General features: G+C 38.7%; 1 protein-coding gene across 2 annotated transcripts in view; it reads right to left on the reverse strand.

Annotated features, from left to right (window-relative positions):
- The window catches only part of MTUS1 (microtubule associated scaffold protein 1), a 128911-nt gene extending 117260 nt beyond the window's left edge, over positions 1-11651 (reverse strand). For both annotated transcript variants that reach the window (XM_090258728.1, XM_090258727.1), the window contains exon 1: positions 11443-11651. The gene's annotated coding sequence lies outside the window, so the exon portion shown is untranslated. The remainder of the gene's footprint in view (positions 1-11442) is intronic.
- Positions 11652-26894: the final 15243 nt, after the last annotated feature.

The following is a 26894-nucleotide window of genomic DNA, read 5'->3' on the forward strand; positions in this document are numbered from 1 at the left end:
GAATACAAAAGTGTGCGCAAAACCATGTAGTCAGCCACGACGCTACCAGTCCTCTGGATCGCTTCGGAACTCGCCCACCTCACCCCAGCCCATACTTCAGAAAGAAAAATCAAAATAGATTTTTTAAATACCCTTTCCTAACAAAGTTGACAGGTATGGTAGAGCGAGGCTGATCTAAGAGCTGGAAAACTGTCTGAGGCTTTTGGATGTCAGAAGGACTTGTGAGCGGAAAAGCTGTGTCCACAATATTCAGGGCATCAGGGCCTGACAAGTGGGGACTGTCTCCGGCAGACACGTGGCCAGTTCTCACTTGTCCAGCCACAGTCAGCGGAGTGTGTGAGGACGGGAGCGAGCAGCGGGCAGCTGCGTCTTCCGTGGATAATGATAACAAAGCCAACACGCAGCACGGCCAAGTCCACAAAGTGTCCTCACAGCCATTCTCCCAGCTGACAGCCCGTGGGACAGACAGCACCTGTGACTGTCACCTTTCTCCGCTGCCTCCTCTCCTTTCAGAGATGTCAGAGATGTCAAACTTGAGCTTTCCAGGACTTCAGTACCTTGTCCAAGAAACAGTTAATAAACAGCAATGGACACTAAACCCAGTTCAAATGTGCGGTCTTGGTTCCCCTGCCACCCTCCTTCCCACGGGAATAAAATCAACTACCATTTGGCAGCAGGAGGGCATGCGCTATTCAGGGGGAGCTCCCAGGTTTCCTCAGCGACGGCCTTACGTACCGTGGACAAGGCAAAACTCATCTTGGCCACATTTTCCTCATCTGGAAAAACCGATTGAACAATAACAATACCTCTCCTAAGGGTTGCTTCAAGAGTTAACAGAAATTTTTGGAAACTTTCTAACTCACACACAGTTGTCAGTTGCTACAGTTATAAGGGCAACAGTCTTGTGAAACAAGCCTTATTATTATCCTCATTTTACTTATGACCAAAGCTTAGCAATGCATTCCTAAGGTCAAGGGAATTTTATGGGGTAATGGAGGGATAGATGGATGGATGGAAGGATGGATAGATGATAGACAGGCAGGCTGTGTTGGTTACATAGATAAGTATTGGTAAAAACCCTCATACTGTACAGTTAAGCTAGAAGCATCTCATGGTACTTAATTTTATCTCTAATTTTTTTTTCCATAGAGCATATGCCCAGTAAACAGCAGTATTTATATTCCAAAGTACATCCATTAATTCACACGGGAACTTACAGATGTTTTTCTTGTCTCTTGTTCTGTAATCCACTTTCAACTAATTCCTTCATACCCCATTTAAAATCTGGAATGTTGACTACATCTGTTACCTACCATTTTTGTCTGATTTCATGGACATCAAACATGCCCTGCTTATGCAGGATTTAGGTTTTATTGTTACCTCCTGAATACATTCACCTAGACCTTCCTCAAGGGATCGGTTTCTGGTCAGGACCCTATAAGCCATTATAGCCACAGACCCCACATACCAGGTGTCTCCGATCCTAAACCAATAGGCCTGAGAACCTAAAATACTCTCTAAGGCAGCATTCCTTCAATACAATATATATTTTTGAGCAACTAAACATGAAACACTATTCTATGTACTCCTGATAGAGATGAACAAAAATTCTTGCTCTTATGGCTATTACATCATATTGTAGATAATTTTCAGGATTTCATCAAAGACTAAGCTTTTTGATGAAGATCAGTAAAAAGTATGCAAGTCAAAATAATAAGACGAAGTTCCAGGATTGTACTGAGCTGATACAGAACGGACTGTCCTCATAAACGTAGAGAACTAAAACCAAACCACCACTTACATGCAGCACCTAAAGGGCCACCGTCAAGGACTGTACAGTTGTGTTAAAAAAAAAAAAAAAAAAAAAAAGTGATGTAAAGACTTTACATTCTGTTTGTTTCTAAGTTATATACAGCTAGTTAAAGACATTGCCCAAAAGGCAGCACAGGTGGTCCTGGGGAAAAGGGTTAGACCGGGTGTGCAGGGCCGAGGATAAAGCTAAATGAAACCTTTTCATGAAAATGTTAAATGACTATGAACAGTTCCTTGTTTAGAACCTTCCAGGCAGTTTCCATATCTCTCCAAAGTCCACTTGGCTAAAAGGAAATAATTTTCCATTTGAATCGTGTCCAGGCCAAACGAAAAACGTCGTGGGCGTGGGCGTGGGCGTGTGTGTGTGTGTGCAGTTACGCAAGTTGGCAAGCACTTCACACTGTATCTCCCAACCTTCACTGAACGCCAACTTCCTGTACCCTTTACTTGAAAATGATTACCTGTGTTAGTCTTTCCACTGGTAAATAAAAGTTCCTTAACAGAGGTCAATGTATGTTTCCCTCTAACTTGCAGGAACAGCCCCAAAGAACAGCCAACCTTTGTAAAGGGACTTTTCAAGTTCTAACACTGTGCATTCCTTAGAAGTCACTTTGGGAATCAAGAACTGTTGACCTTCAGGCTAGAAACCGTGACTATCCAGGGTAAAGCTGTACTTGTATGGCACGCTCTCTTCCCAGTTCTGACTGACACCAGGCCACGTCTCCTAGTTAAATCTCTGCCTGGGATTAGCTCCACTCATCCAAGAATTACCTCCCTCCATGCAGCTTAAAATAAGGAAACAGGATGCAAAATTTCTATTAAACAAAGTCTTTCAAAAAAGTCAATATTAGTCCCTATTCAACATACATGATCTTGGATTGCTATCTGTAAAACAGGTACATTTTCTAAGGTATTATTGTGCAATTGAAAGATTCAAATGATTATTCTGATAAAATTTTATTTGGTTCTTGAAAAATGTATGAAAACTATAAACTCACATAGAAATGTAATGTAACATTGTAATGATATGTAGCAGTCAATTTTCAATTTAGGCTAGTAATTTAATGGCTTATAAGATTTAACATTGTTTTATGTTGTGGTTAGATTGTGGGAAAACGACAGGTCATAAATCTAAGCTATGTCATCTGACATGTTACATATCCAAACGAGTGCATGCCTTTGAGCCCATGTCTGCACCAAAGTGAAGAAAACTCTAGCAACAGCAATGTATTACTTCTTATGGAATTAAAAGCTGTCCAGTAACAGCATCACACTGGGTGTGGGGAATGGACCAGGAGGAAAGGGAGACCTGGTCCCTGTCCTAGTTCCATTCCTTAATCATAATACAGAGCATCTACCCAAGTAGTTTCAGTCCCCACTTCCCTGAGGCATAAAACGGGGCTCGCACACCTGCCCTGCAAGCCTCGCGGGATTCATGTGTTCACTGAATGAAAATGGCCTGAATGTCATATTTACGAGGCACTTTCCAAAAACATATGCAGTTATTATTTCACTTTGATTAAAGAATGAAAATTCAGAATTGCCTCAGTATTGAAATATATGAAATAGGAACATCTTACAGCCGAAACTCTTACATAAAAATGCCGTTGGGCTAAGCCACAGGCTAAAAACTAGAGCAGTGGATGGCGGTACTTTAAAATCCACAAGGTTTTATTGGTTCAAAGCGATGACTCAACTCTAAGTGCTTTTAAATGTGCTGATAGCAAACCAGCAACATAACTTACAGACCTAAGCAAAAATGAAAGGATCTGCTCTGATTTATTTTTAAAAATGCAGCTCAAATGTAACAGCTCACTAAAAACTCAAACCCTCAAGAAAACTAAGAGGTTACAAAGATGGAGTCTAAGAATAAATCATCTCAACTGTTACTGGTACACACCAACTCTTTTTCAGGAATGGGGGAGGTTATGAAATTCCAGGCTCCTGTGCAGGTCCAAGCAACCCCTCCACCAAAGGTGAGTGGAGGAATTTAAATGAAACTTCCTATCCATGAATCAGAAGAGGTTTAAAACAAGAAACAGAGGAAGGTTATTAGCATTTACTCACTATCTTCTGGTTGCCTGACACCGTGGTAGAATAACCCCAGGGAAGAGGTATCATGCCCGCTGTCCCAATGAGGTCAGCTGTGCAAAGACAATGATGTAACTTACCCAAAATCACATGTCCTAACAGAGAAGATCTGACACAGGAACCCACCTGGGTCTAACTTAGAAGTCTGTGCACACTCCTGTACCAAATGTTCTGGATACCAGTAACATTCTTTCCAGTTCTATAACCAAGTGGGTCTCCAAGGTTTCCTAACGGTCATTAGGGTGAGCAAAATCTAGCAAAATGCTGACATGCCTCTATTTGTTTTACTATTCCAATTTTAATTTAAAAAAACAGGAGGAAAAAAGCAATACTGTGCCCTGTATGCTTCTATTTATACAATATAAGTAGAAAATAATTTTCATTTGACTATGTACCTATAAGGTTATAAATTTTAAACAAGAGATAACTAACATTTTCTACTATACTAGTCATATCTATAATATAAAATCATTTACGGTTTTTTATAAAAAGAGAATGCAGGATTTTTCCTATCTCCATTCCCTTCTCATTGACTAGACTCACTCTTCTTATCTCAGAATAAAAATGAATTATTAAATCCCTCTGCAGAGTTGGCATAAACATCTCCATAAAGCAACATCAGAAATTTTTAAGCATTAAACAAAATATTCCATACTTGAGAGTATGAAAACAAATTCAATAACCGGCAATTCTAGTGGACCATCAAAAAGTATTCCAGAAATGCAACACCACCGTGAAATACAAATCTTATTAACGTAATAAGAGAAAGAACAACCCCAGACTGAAAATTCATCTGAATTCCTCTTTAAAATGTAAATACATATTTCTCTAAACAAGAAACAGCCCAAGTCCCCATTCATGAGCAACTGTCAACTTGTGACTGCATAAATGGAGAACATCGTGAATTCTCACACGTGAAATTAACTCTGCACAAGTATTTGCATGTGGGCATGGTACAGTGATCCCTCGCTTATCGTGGGTATTACGTTCTAGACCCCCCGCGATAGGTGAAAATCCGTGAAGTAGGAACCTTACATTTATTTTAGTATTTACTGTGCAGTACCGCAAAATCCCGCGATAAAGTGAAAAATCCGCAATAAATCATTAAATATAATATTTTTGAAAATCCCGCGATACAGTGAGGCTGTGAGAAAGTGAACCGCAATATAGAGAGGGACTGCTGTACTTTATTGAAAACACAATTGTCACTCAGAAGGAAGAGGCACCTTACTTACACGTTCCAGCTGTACGTTAGCCTAACTACTAATGCACCAGCTTGCAGAGGCTAAGCTGTCTTCCTCTCTCTGCTTGCTGTGTACACCACAGTGGATGAGGGGACAGGGCACCAGGAGAGGACAAGAAGGACAAAGAGGACAAAGTCAAGGAAAGCAATAAGGACACTAACGCCTCTGGCTTAAAACACCTTCTAGTAGTTGTGACTGACTAAAGGAAGGATTTCAAACTCCATGTCACCAGAGCTCTTGATAATTTATTCCAGGCTACAGCTGGTACAAATAATTCTAAAAGTGCAGATGTACCCAGCATTGTAAGGTGTGGATCCTTATTCTCACAGAACAGAGAAGGTGTAGCAAAAAGATATTGGAAAAGGTCACTAAAAAGATTATCCAGAGAAAGTAATGAAACTGCGGTGCTAAGTACCTTGCCTCTTAACCCCTGGTGAGAAGGAAGAGAGAAAAAGAGATCAAAGATCACAAGTCTTTATATAACCAAAAACGTCAAAACAGCCTCGGGTTTACAAAAATGTGGTCAAGGCGGCAGGCAGAACCCCCAGCGTATGGCACCATGTTAACTTGGGGGAATATTTCTAGCAACCTGAACACCAACTAAAATTTCAAAACTGCAGTTCTCACAATGCTTGAGGCTTTTCTGACAGATACCCCTGAGAACTGGGGCCAATTTCTTCTCCATATCTCAGCCATTCCACTTTGCACAGTGTTTAGCCCACAGAAAGTGCTCCATACATGGTCTGAGACTCATGACAATCAAACGTGAGATTCTAAGAGCAAGGATGTCCACTCATGCCTTCTATTTACCATTTAAGATGAAAACGATCCTAACTATACCCCATCCATACTTGGTTCTACATAAAGGGTCTAGGTTGAGGATCTAATAAAACAAGTGACTTTTTCTTAGAAAATTTTATTTTTGTAACCCATTCCTGCTTCTCCAGCTCTCTCACCAGCAAGTAGGACTTCCGCAATCCTCCCTGGTTTTATAGTCTATTGGGTTAGCTTAGTAGAAATGTGCAAGTATGGTTCAATTCTATAATTTGCCTAAATGACATGACTATGGTGCAGTGGTTTAACATATAATAAAATATAGACTTTTTATAGTACAAAGGGACTTAACCAGTAGTTATTCTGGTAAGTACAATGCAACCCACTCGACACAGAGGTTGGGGGAAGGGGTGAGCCCATGTTTGAGTGTCATCTCTTAGACGGCTTATAATCTACACTGGCTTCTCTTTTCATTCCAGAAGCTAACCAAGTGACCTGTGTTTTAAAAGGGCATGCAGTCTCAACTTGATGTCATTGTCAGCAGTCATCAAAACTATCTATGAGATAAACATAAGAGAGAACTTCTCATTTGTCACTGAACGCTGCTAGACACAGGACTGCTTATCTGAAATAAGGTGAAGAAATATTGACTTTTCCTTCAGAACCGGTATGTAAGTAAATGCCGGAGTTAAATATTACCAAGTTTCCAATCCAGAGAAAGTATAGAAGCATGCGAACCCAACAGTCAAGACTCAATGAACATTGCCACAAACATTAGTTGAGCTATATGTTTACTTACACAAGAGTGTATTTTCACACCTCTCCTTCCTGCTTTTCTGATGAGTGTGACTCTCTCCCAGAGGGAATTCTTTTTCTCAATGACAATTTAGGACTCAAAATGTCCTAAAATATTTTAGTTAATTGTAGAGGTAATTATGACTGCTCGGCCCTCAAAACGTAACACTAATTTACCTTTCTTTGCATTGAGCTTAAATATAAACAGACACGGTACAATTATTTAAAAGCATTATACTTAAAAGAATAAGGTAATTTCATGGTCTTCCGCCCTACCTTCCATGACACCTCCCTGTTTCCCCCATTCCCCATCTGTTTTCTCCCGCCTTCCTCTTGCTGTGGGAACCCAGCGGGAGGCTGGCCAGGCCTGCCCTCCTGCTCAGCACCACTCTTACTGAAACATGAAATCAGTACTATTTCAGACAAAAGCACAATCACTGGAAGTCATTTCCTAGTGATCCCATCTGGTGTGAGTAACGTATAACCTGCTCTTGCTCCTCATCTTCTTTCACTGCTCCAAGTGAATCCATTCAACCCCACTAAAAAGCCCACCTTTCCTCAAGAGAAACTGGAGGAGACTTGAACACTCTCTTTTAGCTTTACGACTTCAAAATGAAATAAGGCCTCTAGGTAAGTAATGGGCACACAAGAATATTCATTAATTTAGATCTGGGTCTATTAGTGAGACTTAAAAACAATTTATCTATAAGTAAATACATTTTTATTTCTTTTCAATAGGGGGGTTTTAAACTGAAGGCCACGGGAAATCTACTAGCTCTAAGAACAAAAGGTTTCGGAATCGAAGCAAATATGTACTCTTAAGCGCTTCAAGCTATTTGCTTAAGTAAAACACCCCTAGATGGAACTTCATTTACACTCTAAGTTTGTTGAACAAACTATTTCTTCCTTGACTGTATAAAAGTTAGCCATCAGGGCAATCACAGAGAGCAAATTAGGTTACAGCGTATGGAAGTGAAGTTTTATTGTATCTATCTACATAGTAAGGATTAGTCCCCAAATCTGTCATCCCCAAAGTGGAAAAATCTTTTTTATCTTGAACCAAGTGAACAAGAAAATGTCACGCATTAATATTATGGATAACCGCCCATATAAAAGTAATAACTGCTTATTTCAAAGATTATTGACGTCCCTTTAAGAAATATCATCAGGGCAATGTTTTATATCACTTGGTTTAGAAATAAATTTTTAGAAGTAGTAGTTGACAGGACAGGCAAACTCAGTTCCTGGTTATACCAGACTGCCCTAAACTAAGGAAAAAGGACTGATCAAAGGTGGCTTTTCTGAACCAGATTTCAGATCGGCTGAGGTCATACAGTATCATCTAATCCCTCTTTTTTCTTGAAGAAAAAAAAAAAAAACAGGATGGGGCCACTCATCCTCAGTCACTTACTCCTCTGAAGGCCTTAAGCCACCACTGCCCAAGCACCTGTCAGCTAAGTGCTGGCGGTCACCTGCACTGCCTCGAGAGAGAGAGTCTGGGCCCAATTCTAAGTGTCCCCGAACACACACACCAACCACACACTGACCTCACCCTTCCTGCCTACAGTTGGCCCCCTGGCTTATGCTGAGCCTCTAAGAGATGAAGAGGGAAAGGAAGGTCTCCTGCTCTGATGGAGAGCGCTCTCGGGGAGGCCTTCACAAGCCCTCAGGGTCTACTTCAGCTTCCCTAGTATGGAAAGATAACTCAAATTTGGGAAATCAAGAAGGCTTGTCCCCTCCTTCAAATAAATAGTTTAATCTATGAGCAGTATTAGAAACCAATCTTGGAAAGTTTATAAGCTCTGTATCCATCCAACTAGACATCAGGACAGACTCATGTCAACAATTCAGGATAAACTACAAGAATGACTATAAAAAGAATTCTGGCAAAATACTACTACAGGTGAACCATTAAAAATAAATGGACTGTGAGTCTAGTTCACATAATCACAGAACAACAGGTCTGAAAGACTTTCATTCTCTGGAATTTATAACTTTCTGTTCTTATTTGGAAGAATGTTGTTCCTAATAGTATACCATGCGCCATTATTTCTCATCAACATACACAATCTGTCTTGTAACAGTTTCTTCTCCAGGACATGCAGGTTTTTAGAATGGATTTGAAAAGAATCTAATCCAGAATTTATTTTTTTCTGGGGGGGGCGGGGGATTCTTTTGAAAGTCATCTTCTTCCAACGTCACATATAGTCTTAAGCTATGTTTCAGAAGTGTTAAACACTTTTGAGAAACTCAACAAAGTTGGCTACATTAAAATGTAGGACTTTTATAAGTCAAAACCACTATGAATATGTGCTAAGTGTCTTTATAAGCGAAGACAAAAATGGGAAAAATATCTTCAATATGAACAGCAAAACTTCATTAGCAACCCATAAAAGGCTCTTACAAATTGATAGAAAAATACTAATACCCCAGGAGAAAAATTTTCATACAACATTCAATTAAAAGGGAAGAAAAATGGAAAATAACTAGATTTTTTATGTTCAACGTTATTCATAATCCAAGAAATGGAAATTTAAATATCGAGATAGCACCGTTTACCTACAAAGCTAGCAAGAATTATTTTTCCTTTAAGGATTCTTCCCGGTATTAACAAGAATATAGTAACACAGGTACTCTCATAGGGAGCTGGTAGGCGCATGCTTTGGTATAACATGTTTTGGAAAGCATGTGATCAATCTGTATCAAGGGATCTTTGAACTATCAACTATATTTGGAGGACTCCATCCAAGGACCTATGCTTTGTAAAGTTTTATAAAGAGTATATATTTAATAATAGTAATAGGAAATAAGTTAAAAGTTTGGCTATAAGGAAATGATTAAATAAATTGTTAAATCTAGATAATATTATGTAGCTACTAAAATAAGATTATTGAAGAACTCTAATAACATGGGAACTTTTTCATGCTGTGTTAAGCAGTAAAATAAAAAGAAAAATCAGCACACAACAGTAAATCTGTACAAGCTACATCATTGTAAAAAAATAAATCTTTTTGTTATATAATAACAATTAATAAAATATTAATTGTGATTATCTTTGCATAATGGAATTATTTAATCATATACTTCTTCTGAATCTACCAATTTTTATGCAGCAAGCATGTACCACTTTTGAAATCATAACAAATATGACCAACAGAACAGGGCTAGTAAGTGAAATGCTTTTTAAGTATTTAAGTCTAATAACTGCAGTTTTGTTTCCAAGAAATAACCAAAGTAATCTAGTTATAATTTTACAGTCCTATGATATACTCCAAAATTGTAACCTTCAATTATTGGTATGTAATTAAAAGTTGCAGATCCTCTACAAGAACTATTTGCTCCACACTAGAGTGATTGAAAAGAATGGGTAAAAAAGTTGGTGTGAGGTAAATAACTAACTATACATTATTTTAAACTAAATTCCACTCCCCGGTAAGTAGTTTTCAATCATTTCTTTGTACAACGTTCCTTATGGAATATTGTACTTAAAAAAAAATCATGAAAGCACATTATACATTATAAAGCACTATACAAATAGGGCATCATTGTTTCCTTTTAAATTGTCTATCATTTCCTGTCCTAATTATCCCTGAAAAAGAAGTCTACAGAAATGGCAATCCCAACTATGCGATTCTTCTGAGTGTTAACCAAACACTGTTATCTGGGGTTATTTACGCTCCTTAAGGAAGTCCTAGGTTCCCAGGAAGCAGTGACTCTCATGCCCCGACTCAACCCCCCGCCCCCCAGGAAAGAAGGGAAAGAGGAAGGTAAGGAGGAAGACCAGTATCTCCAAGCCCACCCTCCAGCCCAGGACTGAGGATTTAGCCCCATGATGACTGAATTCCCATCACCTGGCAAAACATGAACGCTTTCTTCCCCGCCCTCGTTTTGCCTAAGACTTTTGATTTTGTTGAAACAAAACAAAACACACTGGATTTCCTTTATTAGTACACTGACTACTTAAAATAAACAGCATTAATAGTGAGCATGTGAAACTATATGCAGGCTAAATGAATTAATCTCTCCATTTTTACTCCAAAATAAATTAATCCGAGTCAAAAAAAAATCAACAAATGACAGAAAAGACTACGTCTTTAAAAGAAAACAAGATTCGTTTAAGGCAAGTAAATACATAAATCCACTAATTATTATAGAGTAGCCCAACCAGGTGACCTTAGGGGTGGATTTTTCCAGCGCGCCAGAGAAGCACAGGGAGCCGCAGGAAGTAGTAAGGCACTGGGCGAGGGACCCCTGGGAGCTGCAGCCACCCCATTAATGCCATTTTCAGCCCCGATTACTTATGCTGAGAATGGGCCCAAGCAAACCGCCCGGCGAGAGACCTGGGACGGCTGGGCCCTGGCGGGTCGAGTGTCTGGTGGGCGGCTTCCGGCTGAGGGTACTTGCTTGTCAGTCTGCTCAACTGAGTCTACAGTAACCCCCTTCGGTCACTTTCAAGGTGACAGCTACGAGGTCCGCATCCGTCCCTTCCGCACGAGCTGCGCTGTGCCCACGTGAGACCTGCTCTCTGCAGCCTCCGCTCCGCCAGGGCTGTCTCCCTCCTTCTCCCCCAACTTTGGCTCACGAGCCCCTAGAACACCCGCCCCCGCCCCCCAGGCTAGTGCTGCACCTTAGGACGGGGGCGCTCACCGCGTCCTCTCCCCCTGTCGCTCGCGATCCGCGCCGCGGACCGGCTGGGCGACAAGAATCGACCCCACTCCGCACTTACCCCAGTGCCTCGGATCCAACCCCGAGCTCTCCCGGGAGCCAGACGCAGGGGGAAGGAGACCTGCATTCCGAGCCCAAGAGCGCTCCGGACGCCCGGCGGAGGCGCTCCAGGTCCCCCGGGCGGCCTGCGGTGCACTGGTGCCCGCGGGGCAGCGTCTGCACCTGGGATCACACGGGTCGTCCCCACCCCCACTCGCACGCCGGCGGCGGTGGCTGCCGCGGGGAGGGATCCCGGAGTCCTAGGCGCCCCAGCCTCCCCCCGCCCCCACGCGTCTCGGGCCGCCGCGGGGCGGAGCGAGGGCGGGGAGTTCGGGAAACTTGTAAATAGAAAAGCTCTGCCGCCTCGGCCCCCTCGCCTGCTGCCGCCCCTTCCACACGGCCCCGGGCTGCGCCCTGCGGCTGGAGGCCAAGGCCAGGTGGCCTCCAAGTGGACTGCGCCCCGGAGAAACTTGGAAGACGCGCGCGGCGGTACCTCGGCACCGGCTCTCCGCTCGCCCGCGGGCTCCCTCCTCTCGCGCTCCCGGATCCCAGTCCCGAAGCCCCGCGCGCTCCCGGGCTCAATGCCGCGGCGCTCTGTGCCCCGGCTTCCGTCCAGGACCGCGCTGCACCTGTTGCCCTTTGCGACATGCGCCCGCGCTGCTGCCTGCGCACCTGGCTGGACACCTCCCGTTCCAGACCACACAGGTCTCAGCGGGCCACCAGAGCTCTGCCGCGCCCAGTGCCGGGAGCCCCAGGCCCGGTGAGGCGACGATCAGCCTCCCACTGCCCCCTAGCACCTGCGTTGCCGGGGGCGCGCTCTCTGACTTCACGCCAGCCGCGGGCCTGGCGGGGCGGACGCGCCCTGGGTGTGGGAGGCCTTGGGAAAGTTGCAAAATGATCAGGGCAGAGGTTTGTAAGGAACCGGCGGGGACTGTGTCTTCAGTGTCCGACTCCAGGTCTGCAGTACTGTCTGCATTATCTTCACTCCTAAGAGGTTAATAACAAATATCTACTAAAGGTTAAAGAAATGAACTCCAGAGCTGCTAGATCTTCGAATAAAAAGTGCGAAGGACACTAGAACACCTAGGAAATGAGGCGCGACCTACTTTTCAATAAACACAAATTAAGCCTTTACTCTTTGCTAAACAAAAGAAATCTCATTCCTAGCTGTCTGTAAGGCCCATAAAATACTTTCTTCTATAGGCATATTTTTAATTCAAAGCTCTTCTACAGATGCTCCGTCTCTTACAAGAGGTGTTACTGATCGTTAAATGTCAGATGACCTGAATTTCTTTTATTTTAATTATCTGGTTTGGGTGTGCTAAAAGCTTCCTAGGAGAAGTAAGCTTTTTCTGAGACTTAATCTGAGGATACTGTATTTGTCGATATTAGGTCAGCTAACAGATGTATCGGCGTTTACAGTTATAAAGCCTTTTCGCTCATACGGTGTTCCATTTTGTCCTCAACAAGATGTAGGGGTGTATGGTCAGATTATTATTTCTATGATGCAACTGAAGAAATCGGAGCTCAGAAAGGTCAAGTGACTTGCTCCAGGTCACACAGCTAGTGTAAGGCATGTGCAGACTCAGCAGGCCTCCCAGTCTTCTCTTTCTGTTTCCTTACATGAGGACTGCTCTCACATGCTTTTGAAGTTGCTGTTGTAAAGACAGGCATGTAACTATGGAAAAGGCATGTGATTATGTTGAGAGTAACAGCATTAAACACCATTGAATGATTCCCCCCTTATGCAAAAGCACCCAAAACAAAACAAAAACAAACCACTGACATTGTTTCTCTAAGTCATCAGGCAATTATGCTAATTAGCAACGTGCCTCTTCCCTAAGCAGGATGCTTCTAATGTAAAACATACCATTTAATCTTTATAACCCTCAGGTGACCCAGATGATTTAGTCCAACACCCACCCCCCTTATACACAGTCCCATTGTGTGGCTTAGTTGTATCCATTTGGACCTGTTTTACTTCATTTTTTCATGGGACAGAGTAAAGAAAGAAAAAACAAGAACAAAAAATACTGTCTGTAAGTAATTAGAAGCAACTTTTGTGGCCATTAGAGAATCTGAAACTTAGCTTCTAATTGCATCCACATTAAAACAGAAGTTACCTTCCAGGGACATCACCAGGGAACTCTGTTGAGGCAACTATGCTTGAAATGAGGCCTGCTGACTTTTCTTTCCATCTTGGTTCTGGGCACACTGCCATGTTCCTGATCTCTGAACTTTAAGGCTGACCTGCTCCAGACTTCATAAACAATATTAAGGGTCAGATAATAACTCCCCATAACTTTGTGGCCGTTTGTCCTAAAAAAGCCTCGTTTATTTTGTCCATTAGAAAGTATTTCGAGAAACTACTTTTTCACTTAATCAGATTGGCAAGAATTAGAAAGTTTCATAACCACTGTGTGTTGGCAGAAGTGCGAGATATGGGCAGTTACAAAGCAGATGTGCACATGCATTAAAACAACCTCAATCGAGGGCAATTCACAATACCTAACAAAATTATAAATGCCAGTAAGTCTACATATAAGAATTGCTCTTACAACCCAAGGGAGAAATGGCAGGCATATATAAGCTCGTCTGTATCAGCATCATTTATAATAAGAAAAGATTGAAAAAGGTGTAAATGTTCTTCAATAAAAATCTGGTAAATTATGAAACAGCCGTAAAATTACATCTTTTAAAACCTTTTTAAAAAATGAGAAAGCTCTTTGTACTTTTATGAAATGATCTTCAAGATACATTATGTGCACAACTTTTTGAAGTGCAAAAATATGCTATACTTTCTATTTAAAAGGGAAGAATTATATACATTTGTATATATGCATATATACATATGTTTGTATGTATAAGTGTAAAATATCTCTGAAAAAGTATACCAAAAACTGATAAAATTGGTTGTGTCTTGAGAAGGAAGCTAGACAGTCCAGGGTTTGAAGAGAAACATTTTATTAAATATAATTTTGTATGTTTAAAATTTGAACCATGTGAATAATAGTACCCATTCCAACATTTAAATTTTTCTCAACATTTGAAGTTTTGCCATCAGGAAAGACTAAGATTCTCTTGCTAATTTCACTTACAGATAAAATAATGATTAAATTTCTCATGCATCCATAAGGGGGAAAAAGTAAAATGCCCCACAACGCTTTCAAACTTTTTCTCCTCTACTTTATCAAAAAAGGAAGACATAAAACTCTAACATGCTGTGATCTGGGTGAAAATAACAAGTTAGCAAATTGCTTATAATTTTATTAACATTGACATCTCCCTGGGATAGAGCTTCCAGCTAATTTTCCCAAAGTCACATTCAATCAGAAATGAAAAAGAAAATTCCAGTTTAATCCCCAAAGGAGGAAACTTTAGTACATTGATTTGAGTAGAGAGGAAGTATTGCCATTGAAATTCCATGGAGTCATTTTATTTTATTCCCAAATGTGATCCCTTTTTTAAAAAATTGTTACTTATATTTGGTTATACCACCGCTTCATGGAATGAGGGACTTGAACAGCTCTAAAAGACAGGCACAGTATACTCAAAAAATAGATATTTGCAAGTATTAGGATCCAAGGAAAAATATACAGATAAGAGTAAGCATACTGTTGGGTAACAAATTAAACAACTGAGCTTTCTGGTGGCCAAAGGCCACAACCAGTTACATAACTGCCATTTCAAAAGGGGCTGGTAGTTCTTCAAGGGAAGCAAAGCTTCTCGTCGCACTGAATTCAAAGAGATTTTTTTTTTCACTTATATTTCAGTTCTAGGCTATGGAATGACAAACTATATTATAATAGGTAAGCAACTTTATATGATTATTTTTCATAGTGGCTTAAAATATAAACCAAAAATATTATAATAAAACTCAACTTGATGAAGGTATGCACCTAACCAAGCCTTATAATAGCACATTGGGATAAGGGTTGACCCTAAATAGAGAGGTGTATGGGTAGTAGTTCCTTTGTATATGCTTTCGAAAGTCAAGTTTGCTCATGGTAAAATTCTAACATGTTCACAAATTCCTCAACTCAGTAGTAGACAGAATTGCTTTATACAACATTCTAGAAACTTTCTAGCCATCTACTCACTTGAGAAGTGCTGAAGAATTGTTAGAAGTGACAAAGACCCAGAATGCTAGAATTTTGTGATACTGTTGATGACTTTTTTCCTACTTCTGTTGAGAGAAAATGTATATTACAAATATCCACATGACTTTTATTTTTAAATATATGTATATGTATGCATATATATATATTTTTTTTTTTTTACTTCATTTTAGAGAGAAGCAAAGGGAGGAAGAGGAACATTGATGTAGGGAGAAACATCAATGCTTGTGTTCTGCCTTCTGTAATGTGGGCAGAGCACAGAGCCCACAACCCAGGCATGTGCCCCGACCAGGAATCGAACCAGAGACCTTTTGGGTTGCAGGATGACACGCAACCAACTGAGCCCTGCTGGCCTGGCCTCCACATGACTTTTAATTCTTGTATCCCAAGATGGTGATACAAGCATGGTCAAACTGAGGAGCTATAGCAATGAGTGCAGAGCAAGAAACAGCCGGGAGAAGTCAATGATCCTGATTTATTTACAAATAACTCTTGGGTTCCTAATTATCTATTCTTATCTGTAATGGATGTGGAGACTCAAGCAGACTCTCCTCTCAATGTTCCAGAAGGGTACCTATCAGAGTAGAGATGTCCTTGTGTAGAAGTCTGCAGATTTGTAAATGAAGTAGCTCAAGAAACAAGTGTCTTGTTGCAGGCTCAGAACAATAGCAATAATAAGGAGATACAGCTCCCCCTTAGCAAAATGACCTGAGAGAGACTCATCCTCCCAAACCGTGGAAGGCATCTTGAACAGCTCTATTCCATTTATAGACTCTGGACAAGGAACCATTCTTACAGCATGATGCCAAAATTATTTTAGCTCATATACAAACAAGTTGTTCTATAATTCTGCTTTTGACCTCGTCATATTTGGAAGAAATTAAGAAAAATATAGCACCACCAGTGTGTTATGCAACCACTTTGAAAATGTTTACTTTGAGTGCTTAAAATGTCATGGCTAAAGAAACTACTGGTCTATGTAATCCACTCTTGACAATGAATCATAACTGTGTCACACTTAGAATTGGTTAATCTTTGCACCAATCAGGAAGAGGAATGTATTTTCAACTTCAAAGTATTTATTGCTTTATGATAAATACAATAACAAGTCTATGGCTTTGAAGTCTCATACCTATGAGACTGTCACCATCTACTCAGAGTTTTTGTAATTTAATTTGCTTTTCATTTTTGCTCCTGGCCTTGTTCCCTTGGCCAAATCTAAGCCCGTAGAGAGCTGGGGACAGCCCTCCAACTTGCTCCCGTTCCCTCGGGCCCTGCTAAGTGATCAGTGATCACCTGAACAGAGTGTAGAGTGCAAACTGCTGGAGTCTAAGGGGATCAGTGTTGCTCCTTGTAACTGGTGCCCAGTGTCTAGGCCTTGTCTACTGATTGACTTTTGGTTCATTACTTTTGCAACTTTTGGCCTTCATTCATAGTTTCTGATCCATATTTGACTCTGAGATCCTCCCCTGCCCCTTGCCAAAGGTGTGCAGTCAAGTGGACCTGGTGTTCCAAGCTGTAACAAATGTTTGCAAACCGTAATAATTTAAGAAGAGCTGTGAAGTAAATGAACAATAGCCATTAGCGCTCATGTTGCATAAGCATTCTGCAACGTACAATCACTTTTCTAAACATAGACTGGCAATTCAGGAAAGAGCCCCTGAAAATATTATCACTGTTATTTTCTCCATACAGCGAGTAGGACTAACACTCTGTTTGTCTAAATTGCACTGCAGCGTGCCAACATTGCAAGTCCGTGCCCAATTCATTACCAGAAAGTAACACAATCTTACCTTTGGGTATCTAGAACACTGAGAAGTCAAGTGCTAATCCAGGACAGTCATTTAACACCAGCAAATATTTCTCTATTTTAGATAAGTATTCTTCCAACCTGTTTTTAAATACCTACAAAATTGGTTAGTTCCCACTAATTTATAATCCAATTATCTGCTCTAGAAAGACACACCTAATAGTTATTTGTTGTTTAGCCCAAGGGGAAAAAAATGTATTGCCTCAATATATTTGCATAGAATATCTTTTTTTAAAAAAATAATTTATTTGTTTATTTATTTTTAGAGAGAGGGGAAAGGAGAAAGAGAGGGAGAGAAACATCATGGTGTGGTTGTCTCTCACTCGCGCCCCCAACTGGGGACCTGACATGCAACCTAGTCATGTGCCCTGACTGGGAATCGAACCAGAAATGCTTGGCTCGCAGGCCGATGCTCAAGCCACTGAGCCACGGCAGCCAGGGTGCATAGCATATCTTAAATAGAAGAATAAACATACTACAAACACAAAAAATACCATTATCACTCCAACACTTCAGATACAAATTGAAGTTAGAAGATTTAGTTTTGACATTTAGATGTTTTCATAGATTCGACTTATCTGACTCTGTTTCTCTTTTTTCAAATTAGTTCTTTAGATCTCACAGCATTGTTGTAAGATAAAATACAAAATATTATTATTACTTGTATATTTATGATCTGTGTATGAGCTCATTACTGATGTCACTCATTTCCCATCCCATTGGCCTATGAACTTGAGAGCACGGAAAAACTGGTCCCCCCCAAACCATGATTCCCTTCAGTCTCCCAACAGCTGCCATCTCTCCTCATCTCAGCCTTTCAGCTCACCTGACCCACGCGAGTGAGTAGACCGATGGTCTCTGAACCCCGTCACTCATGCTTCCCTGTCTATCAAACAAATTGAGTTTTTATTTCTTCAGTTCTATTTCTTTAGTTATAAATTCAATGTAGCACTAGCGTACTGATATATTATATATACAATAAACTATACATAAAATAGAAAAGGGTAAGAGTGAAAAATGAGTAGACAGCTAGAGAGAAGTTCTCCTATTTTCTTCCCATACCCCACCAGATACCTTCCGGGGCCAGGAAATCACCCCATTTTTGTTAAGGTCTTTATTGTAGAACAATTTGCCAAGGCTGAAAAGTTAAAAGGCAAAAATAAACATCAGTTTTAGTGTAAATACCCAGAGTTTGGCACCCTACAACAGGTTTCCATTAAAATGTATGCACCTGGAAGCCACCCTTCAAATATCAAAGTAACTAGTTCAAACCCTGCATCCAGAAAGACATGGGTATGTTACAAAGAGACCACGGGTCCAAAACGGGGTCCCCATAACGTAATGCCTAACCTAACTGTAGTTTCAGCCTCTCCCAGAAGGGAAATTTTAAATCAACCAGTTCAGAATATCCTGGGCAGCCCTAGTGAGGTAATCTGCCAGATAAGACCCTCTGCCTTCCCCCAAGGGAAAGTGACCTTGCTGAAATAATCCACTCTTTTCATTTTCTGTGTTGCCTCCATTTCCGCCTATAAAAGGCTCCCACTCTGTACAGCTTCTCAGACCACCTTGACATTTATGAGCCGGGATGCTCCTAGATTCTTGAATCATTCAATAAAAACAATTAGATCTTTAAATTAACCCAGTTGAATATTTGTCCAACACGTGAATTTTTTTAACCTTCTCCAGTGTGCTTCTTTCCAGCACAACAGTGAAAACTGACCGGGTGCCCTATACATTTAACTTAATTCAGAAATAGTATCAGATCCCATTAAGCAGACCGCCCCGACTCAGATGCTAAAGGCAACCCCAGATCGTCACCTGTGCCTCCGACAACTGGCTATAAATTGGAGTTTCCCGTGACTTCCTCTTCAGGTTCCATCCATGTGCTCGAGAGCCTGAGTTTCAAACTCTCGTCACTTGGTCCTTCTGGTGACCAGCCCCACCCTGAGGCAATGTAGGGGTCCCATTTTGTCACCTTTTCACATAAACTCTGGTGTGCTCAAATGGAGCTTCTTATGAATGGCAAAGATACTCCTGTCACTCCAGAAATTCCAAGGGTTTTAAGAACTTTGTGTCAGGAACCAGGATCAAAGGCCACATTTTCAATTGTAAAATATAATTCAGACACAGAAAGCTGAATGAAACAAATTTATAACTCAATGAATATTAAAAGTACACATCCTTTAAACCACGAACTACCTTGGTCAGGAAAGAAATTGAATTTTGTCAAGCACCTCTCCCAGTCATGACCTCTCCTTTAGCTCATATAGAAAAGATAGGAAAAATACTCGGTTCTTTCCCTATATTTACCAATTTTAATGTAACAATGAGTTGTTTTCCTGGAATCCTGCAAAGGTAACCAAATAGATCTCTGAATTCATGTATTTCAACTCATTACAGTTATCAAATTTTCTCATCTTTGGCCTTTGAGAGCCTTTTTAAGTTGGCTCCTGAGGACTTGTCACAAGATATTAATAACCTTTGAGAACCTCCTTGCTATCTGATATGGCAATATTTTCCAGGATTAGCTTGTACATTTCCTGGACCAGACTTGAAGTTAACCATCTCTCTAAGAAGCTGGGTTTTTTTTAGTGGTAAAGGGTATTTCTAGACCACAATCTGAGTGCTAAGGAAGCTTATTTATACTAAGTTAGTTACTGCTTCTAGGCAGAGGTAAGCAATATTCAGTGTCTATATTTGTTATCGATTGTCTCTATATCTTGTAAGTTTTCTGCAGTGAGAAGCTTGGTTTACAAGGACAAAGGAGGTAACAGAATTAGAATATTACATGATTATTTATTTGTTTAATCATACAGTATCTACACGTAATGACCTCAGAATACTGTACCATTAATACCAACTCCAGTAAGATTAATGAAAACAACTGAACATTTTTATATTTGTCGTCACCATCATTTTTATGTTTTAATAGTTGTATTTCATCTATATTATCAAGTGTATTGCTATTATAGATTGTGCTCATGTATCCTTATTAGCCTTATTGTGCTATCAGACACGCCTATGTATGTCTGTTTGTGTGTTTAATACTTATGCCCCATCCACATGTCAAGGTGTCTCATCATTATGGTTGTCTGAATCTTATTGTCAAGTAGATTCCTCAAGAAGTGCTCACGAGAACAATATTCCCTGAGTTTTAGCACAGTGAGAACATTTTATATGCAGACTTTATCCTTGAAAGCCTTCAACTCCCATTTTATTTCTTTGACCATATTAAATGTTACTCTGTTTTTGTTCTGTCTAAATCACTGCTGTCAAAAGTTTGATGAAAAATCTGATTTTTTTTTCTTTTATAAGTGGACTTTATTGCCTAGGTGCCCAAATTATATTTTTTCTTTAGAATCTAGAAATCTTATTGTAATGTACATTGAGGTTGCTAGTTCTGGGTCAATTTTCACAGATATGTAGTATAACTTTTTAATAGGTAGTTTTAATTATATATTTTGAATTTCAAAAAAGTACCCTTGATAACGTTTTGTTTTGTTTTTGTTCTTTGTAATTATTTTATCCCTTGCTTTGCTTTTATTCTTGAGGGACTTCCATTAAACATTTGTTTTATCTTCTTTGACTATTCCTAAATTTGTCCCTCTCTCTTGAATCCTTTTAATAGCTTTTCTTTAATTCTTTTTTATTTTTATTTTTATTTTTCATCTATTTTTTTTAAGGCATATCTCTTGTGTTTACTTATTCTCATGTTAGCTTTCATTTGGTCTTCATCACTGAACTGATTTTATTTTACTTCTTTCTCCTGAATTCTATTGCCTCCTTTCTGAGGTTTTCTAAATCTCATTTTTGGTGTTCCCTCGTATCTTATATGATTTCTTTAATGTCATTTAGCTCGTGTTGAAATAGTAGGTAATGATTTCATCTGTTTTGTAGGCATATCTCTGACATTTTTTTCGCTATAGGGTTGTAATTCAGTCTCTTATTCTCTTTTTCCTTATAGTAATTTTGTATGGAATTCAAACTTGATAATTTTTTGTTCATATTTAATGTGAAATGGTTTTTTGAACTTCGGGGAAGAGGCAGGATTTGAGAAAGCTTTTCTAATGTCACAGCTCTATCACTCCCTTTTTGTGCACTGTTTACTTGCAGCTCACTTTCTGAGATTTTTTACTGTGTTCTCTTTCCTCACGTCTATGTGGACCCTCTCTTTCCTTTGTCTCTGCTGATCCTGTTCTATGCAATTAGCATTATTTTCCCAGAAGTTTCTCCTCTGTGCAGTGCTGGTCCTGGAGTCTGAATCTGGCTGGTTAGCTTTAAACATTCCTTGTAACCTTCCCGAAGTTTTACACTCCCCTACCATTAGGATGTTCAAACTTCCAGTTTCTGTGACTGTCCTCAGTCAAAACTCAAGCTTTCCTATGAGCACTTTTAAGGTGTTTTGATTCTCAGACCCATAAATGCTTCATTGCTTCCCTCTGTTTTCTACTAGACAGATGCTGATACCACCCAGTTCTTGCAGCTTTTCTCAGTTACTTATATTTTGGGGTTCAAGTTATTAATTTAAATAGCAATATATAGTAGCTTCATAGGTAGCATGGAGTCAATAATTTCTTGGTTAAAATTCTGAGTTATTAACATTAATTATGATGATGCTCAAAATAAAACCAAGCCTTGATTGTATACTATGCACTATGAAATGCATTTTACACTTGACATATGTTAATTGTTTAATGACTCATGACAACCTCATTGAGTTGGTGTTTTTATACCCATTTTATAATTGATAAAATTGAAACCCCGTCTGGTTATAAATATGCCCAGTGTCACACAGCTAATGAATAACAGGATTAGGATGAAAACCCAGATGAGTCTGACTTCCAAGTAACAATTGTGCCTTTATCAGTCTTCATAGTTCCGTGTTACGTATATTTTTATGCTCCCACCCCAGATGTATAGCTCAAAAATAAAACACAACTTTAAAACTAAGGTATTTTTAAATGAAAAGACCAGGATAATTGTACAGTCTGTTGTTAAAGATCTCTGAACAAACAACACTAGTATCAGGTCACACGTGAGTCAATTTATGTAAAAAAAGGAAATACAGTAAGGTACTCCTGTCACCACTATCCCTAACTAGAGAATGTAAATCTAAATATGCATATTATATGGCTGCATACTTAAAATTTCAACACAATCAAACATAATTATTATATACAACTAAAAAAAAATCCACTATACAACAAATGCATTAAATACAATGCATACATTTAATTTGAAATAGAGTTTTTTAAAATAATGAAAACCTAATGAAAAACATTTAAAAACATAACTAAAGAACGATCCTAGGTTTTTTTAAAAAGAGAGAGTAAAGATCAATATTTTTTATTCTATTATATAGTTTTATTGTAGTACAATTAAAATCATGTAAAAACTGGTAGTAAAAAGTAAATGAATAACAATATCAAATCATTTTCATGGGTAATAAAGGTGGATTCAGCCTGGAAGATCTGAAAAAGTGAACAATCAAAATCATACAGTATCGCCCTGGCTGGTGTGGCTCAGTGGATTGAGCGTCGGCCTGCGAGCCAAGTGTCACTGGTTCGATTCCCAGTCAGGGCACATGACTAGGTTGCACGTCAGGTCCCCAGTTGGGGGCGTGAGTGAGAGGCAACCGCACAGTGATGTTTCTCTCCCTCTCTTTCTCCTTTCCCCGATCTCAAAAAAAAAAAAAAAAAAAGACAAATAAAATAAAATAAAAGTAACCTTGTTATAAAAAATAAAAGAACTCATACAATATCAAGTTATCATAGTTTGAAACATGAACCTGATCTATAATAGAGACAAAACAGACATAGGTCAAGGTTAACCATGTAATACACTGTCTCCCAAAGAGTTGGCTAATTGGAAAGAATCAATTTAGATAAACACATGAGACCCAAACACTAAAAATTATAACTCTATCGAACAGTAAAAGCATTTTTAGAAAACTGAAAAGTGGCTTACTTATCCGAGATGTGAAAAGAACATGCACTTATTTCTAATCACTGGAAAAATGAAGGTTGTTACCAGGAATAAGATAGATTAATGGAATATACTTTTAAAACTTTTCATTTTCAAGTAATAAAATGTAAAATAAAAATTATAAGTATAAATTTTTAATGCAAATAGATACTTTACAAACATAACCCGCTAATAAATTTCTCCCAAAACTATATTAGGAAATAAATGATTATGTAAGCCAATTACCACTTGATAAAAGTGTCCAGTCAAGAAATATAGACTAAATTATGTTTTTTGTTATTTTTTAATTTTTATTTTATTTTATTTTATTTTGTTTTTCAATTACAGTTGTCCCATTTTTTCCCCCATTGCTCTCCCCCACCCAGCCCACCCCTTCTCCCATAATCATATCCCTCCCCATTGTCCATGAGTCATTTATACACGTTCCTTGACTAAACCCTTCCCTTAAATTATGCTTTTTTAAAAATCACAATTGTATTAAAAAGGAAAAAGAAACCTAAAATCTCCTTTGGAGACATATTAAATGGGAAAAAATTTTATTTATAAAACCCAATCTTAAGTCTTTGGGAATAGGGAGTAGGTATATTTTTTATATTAATGAGTAGGAATATAAATGGTTACATCTTTCTGGAGGGTCATCTATAACATGCTCTTTCACCTATTACCCATTCCCTCTCTCTGATGGAAGAAAACTAACTTACATAGCAATTTTCAGTGCAACATTACTATAGTGGAGAAAATTTGCATCGGTGAAAATGCCTACAAATATTTAAATGTTAAGTAAACCATGGTATGTTATTGTATACACATCAAAATGACAATTAAGAGGAGGATGTAATAAATGAATATGTTCTTATGAAATAAAGTAAAATAAAATAACTTGAACTTATAATCATGTTACAAAACTATATAGAAATATGAAAATAATTGATCTAGATCAAAAAGGATTTCGATTAACAAAAATGGCATAACACCGTTCATTAGATTTCTTTATCATTTTTTAATGCAATTACAATAATGATGTGTAACATTTATAGAACATTTGCTATGTACCAGGCATTGTTCTAAGTGTTTTCACATGTATTGATTTTATTTGATTTTTGCCATAACCTATATGCTGGGTACTAGTATTTTTAAATTCCATTTTAGATGAGAGATTGAGAGGAGTTAAATAAATTATTTCACATTACACTGTTTAGCTTAGCTGTTCCAAAGTGACAGTGTCTTAAGGAAAATTTAGGTGATTTCTACTACCTGGTTGCTTTAACCTGCCCCCCAATTCTGGGACTTCCATCTCTTACAAATATCCCCATTTATTCTTCTAAGGTTAAAAAATGAAAATCTCTGGAGCACTTTAAGAAGTCAAAACAATGAATTACTGAATATGGAATTTGAAAGGACACGATAGAACCATACCCCCAAAAAACTTTATTTAGGGAGATGAAAATAATAATGAAATTGTAAGCATATTTTAGGATTCAAAGGAGAGCCCTTCTCAAGCCACTTCTCCCACTGTATGTGTGCACACACACACACACAACCTTCTCCTTCTTCATCCCCTGACTCAACAACTTGCACAGATACACCCAGTGAACCCCAATAATCCTGAGGCTTTGAGAAAATCAAGCAGCTCTATCTCAGAAAAAGCTTAGAATCCCCAGGAAAAAATTCTCATTAATGCGAAATAAAAGGACTGTCCATTTCATTACTCAGGAAATGGACTAACAAAATCCATTGCTTTTAAAGGGGGAAATTTTCCTGATTAGATTAACTATTCCCAGGGAAGCCTGACCTGACAGACTTCTTTGTTGCTGCTTGATTGAATTGTTCCTTATCTTTCATCCAGAGACCAAGGTGAACTGGAAAGTGGAAGGTCTTGGAAATGGCTTCCTAAAAGCATCAAGCAGTCTTGCTAAGTCTTCGGTTTGTGCCCTAGGTAAAAATGAAAAGCAAAGGGAAAGAAATAAAGTTAAATTCAATCGTAGGTTCATGGCCCCGTTGCAGATGATTATGAGTACATATTATCTGCATGTGTGTGGGGAAGCTCTGTGGACCATAGAAACAGGATTTATAATAAACCCATGGCTAGTATTTCAGGACAATAGCCACAAAGCAAAGACTTAAAAGGTTTCATCATTAGACTAATTGTAATTCACTTGATCCTCCAATGTAACAAAACCCTTCTCTCTACTTTTCCAAACTATTATTTCTTGCATCCAGCATCTTGGTTTGTCTATCATTAAATATTAATTTTCCACAGTGCTTTTTGGAAGGCAAACAAAGCAGTCACTTTACTGCTTCATATTGATTCTTGGGTTGTCCTTGAGAAAGCCTTTCAGCAAGTTCAATAGCTTTGAACGATACTTAGGTTTTCTCCATGATTGGCAAATCTATTTTTCTTCTCATTTCAAAAACAAAATGTTAGAACTTAGATCTTTATTCTTTCATCTAGTGCATACATTTATTATTAATGAAGACCTCAACTGATACAATTGTAACTGAACGCTTATCTATTTACAAGGATATTAAAATAGAAAATAGGACTATTTTGCATGCTTGTACAAGACATGATTTTAGTTGTTTTAAGGCAGTTATGCAACCAGTGAAGAATGGAGACTTTCTAGAGACCTGAAACTAAGGATCTCAGATGTATTTTTGCCTTCTTTAAAGACCAGTTTTATTTAGCTGAGAAGGCTGTTTATGAATTTACTTACATCTGGTTTAAACCTGACCTTGTGGTCTATAGAATCTTTCAAAACAGCCTGCATCCCTTTTTACAGTACAGTTATCACAGAAGTATCCAGGTTCTTATGAGAGACACCTTTAGGTTAGGTCTTATCTTCTAAAAAGTGGATTTAAATAAAATAGAGTCCTCTGCAACCTCATATATGTTAATAGCATGTTTGATATGGTAGATATTTAAGAGAGATCAATTATTATAAAAAATGGATATATGTAATAGTCATTTTTCTTTCTAGCTTTTTTGAGATATGATGAACATATAACCTTGCATAAGTTTAAGATGTGTCAAACCAAAATATTATAGCTAATTCAAAAATACCTACTAAATGGATGCTATGTTCTCTATGTGCTTTACATGTGCAGATACTACTCTAAAAAATCCACTGTGCAAAGTATGAAATGTGGTTCTTGTCCTAAAAGAACTAACAGGTAATGATTGTTTGAAATTCATATAAAGCATTTTGTCCTATTTCATTATTCTTTTAATTGGTTATTGTATTATTTCGACTCCATACACCCACTTAATTACTCTGGTTGTGATATGAAATTACTGCAAGTAACCTGTGAAATATACTTCATTTTTCTCTAGGAGCACAATTCTCTTAAGAATTTCAATAAATTATCTTAATCGGGAGCATTAACCTTAATGCACATTTTACTAAACCATTCAGGAACTGTCACCATGGTAGCATTCAACAAAGCACTTGAAAGCTAACTCATTTCAAGTGCAGTCACCCCTGAGAGCTCTATCACCCTCTGCCCACCACGTGTGGATATAACTAGACGTCAGCCATCTACAAGCTGGAAGACGGCCCCGTG

Source organism: Furipterus horrens, unplaced genomic scaffold (genome assembly GCF_987537825.1).
Source record: "Furipterus horrens unplaced genomic scaffold, mFurHor1.1.pri manual_scaffold_12, whole genome shotgun sequence".
Lineage (NCBI taxonomy): Eukaryota > Metazoa > Chordata > Mammalia > Chiroptera > Furipteridae > Furipterus > Furipterus horrens.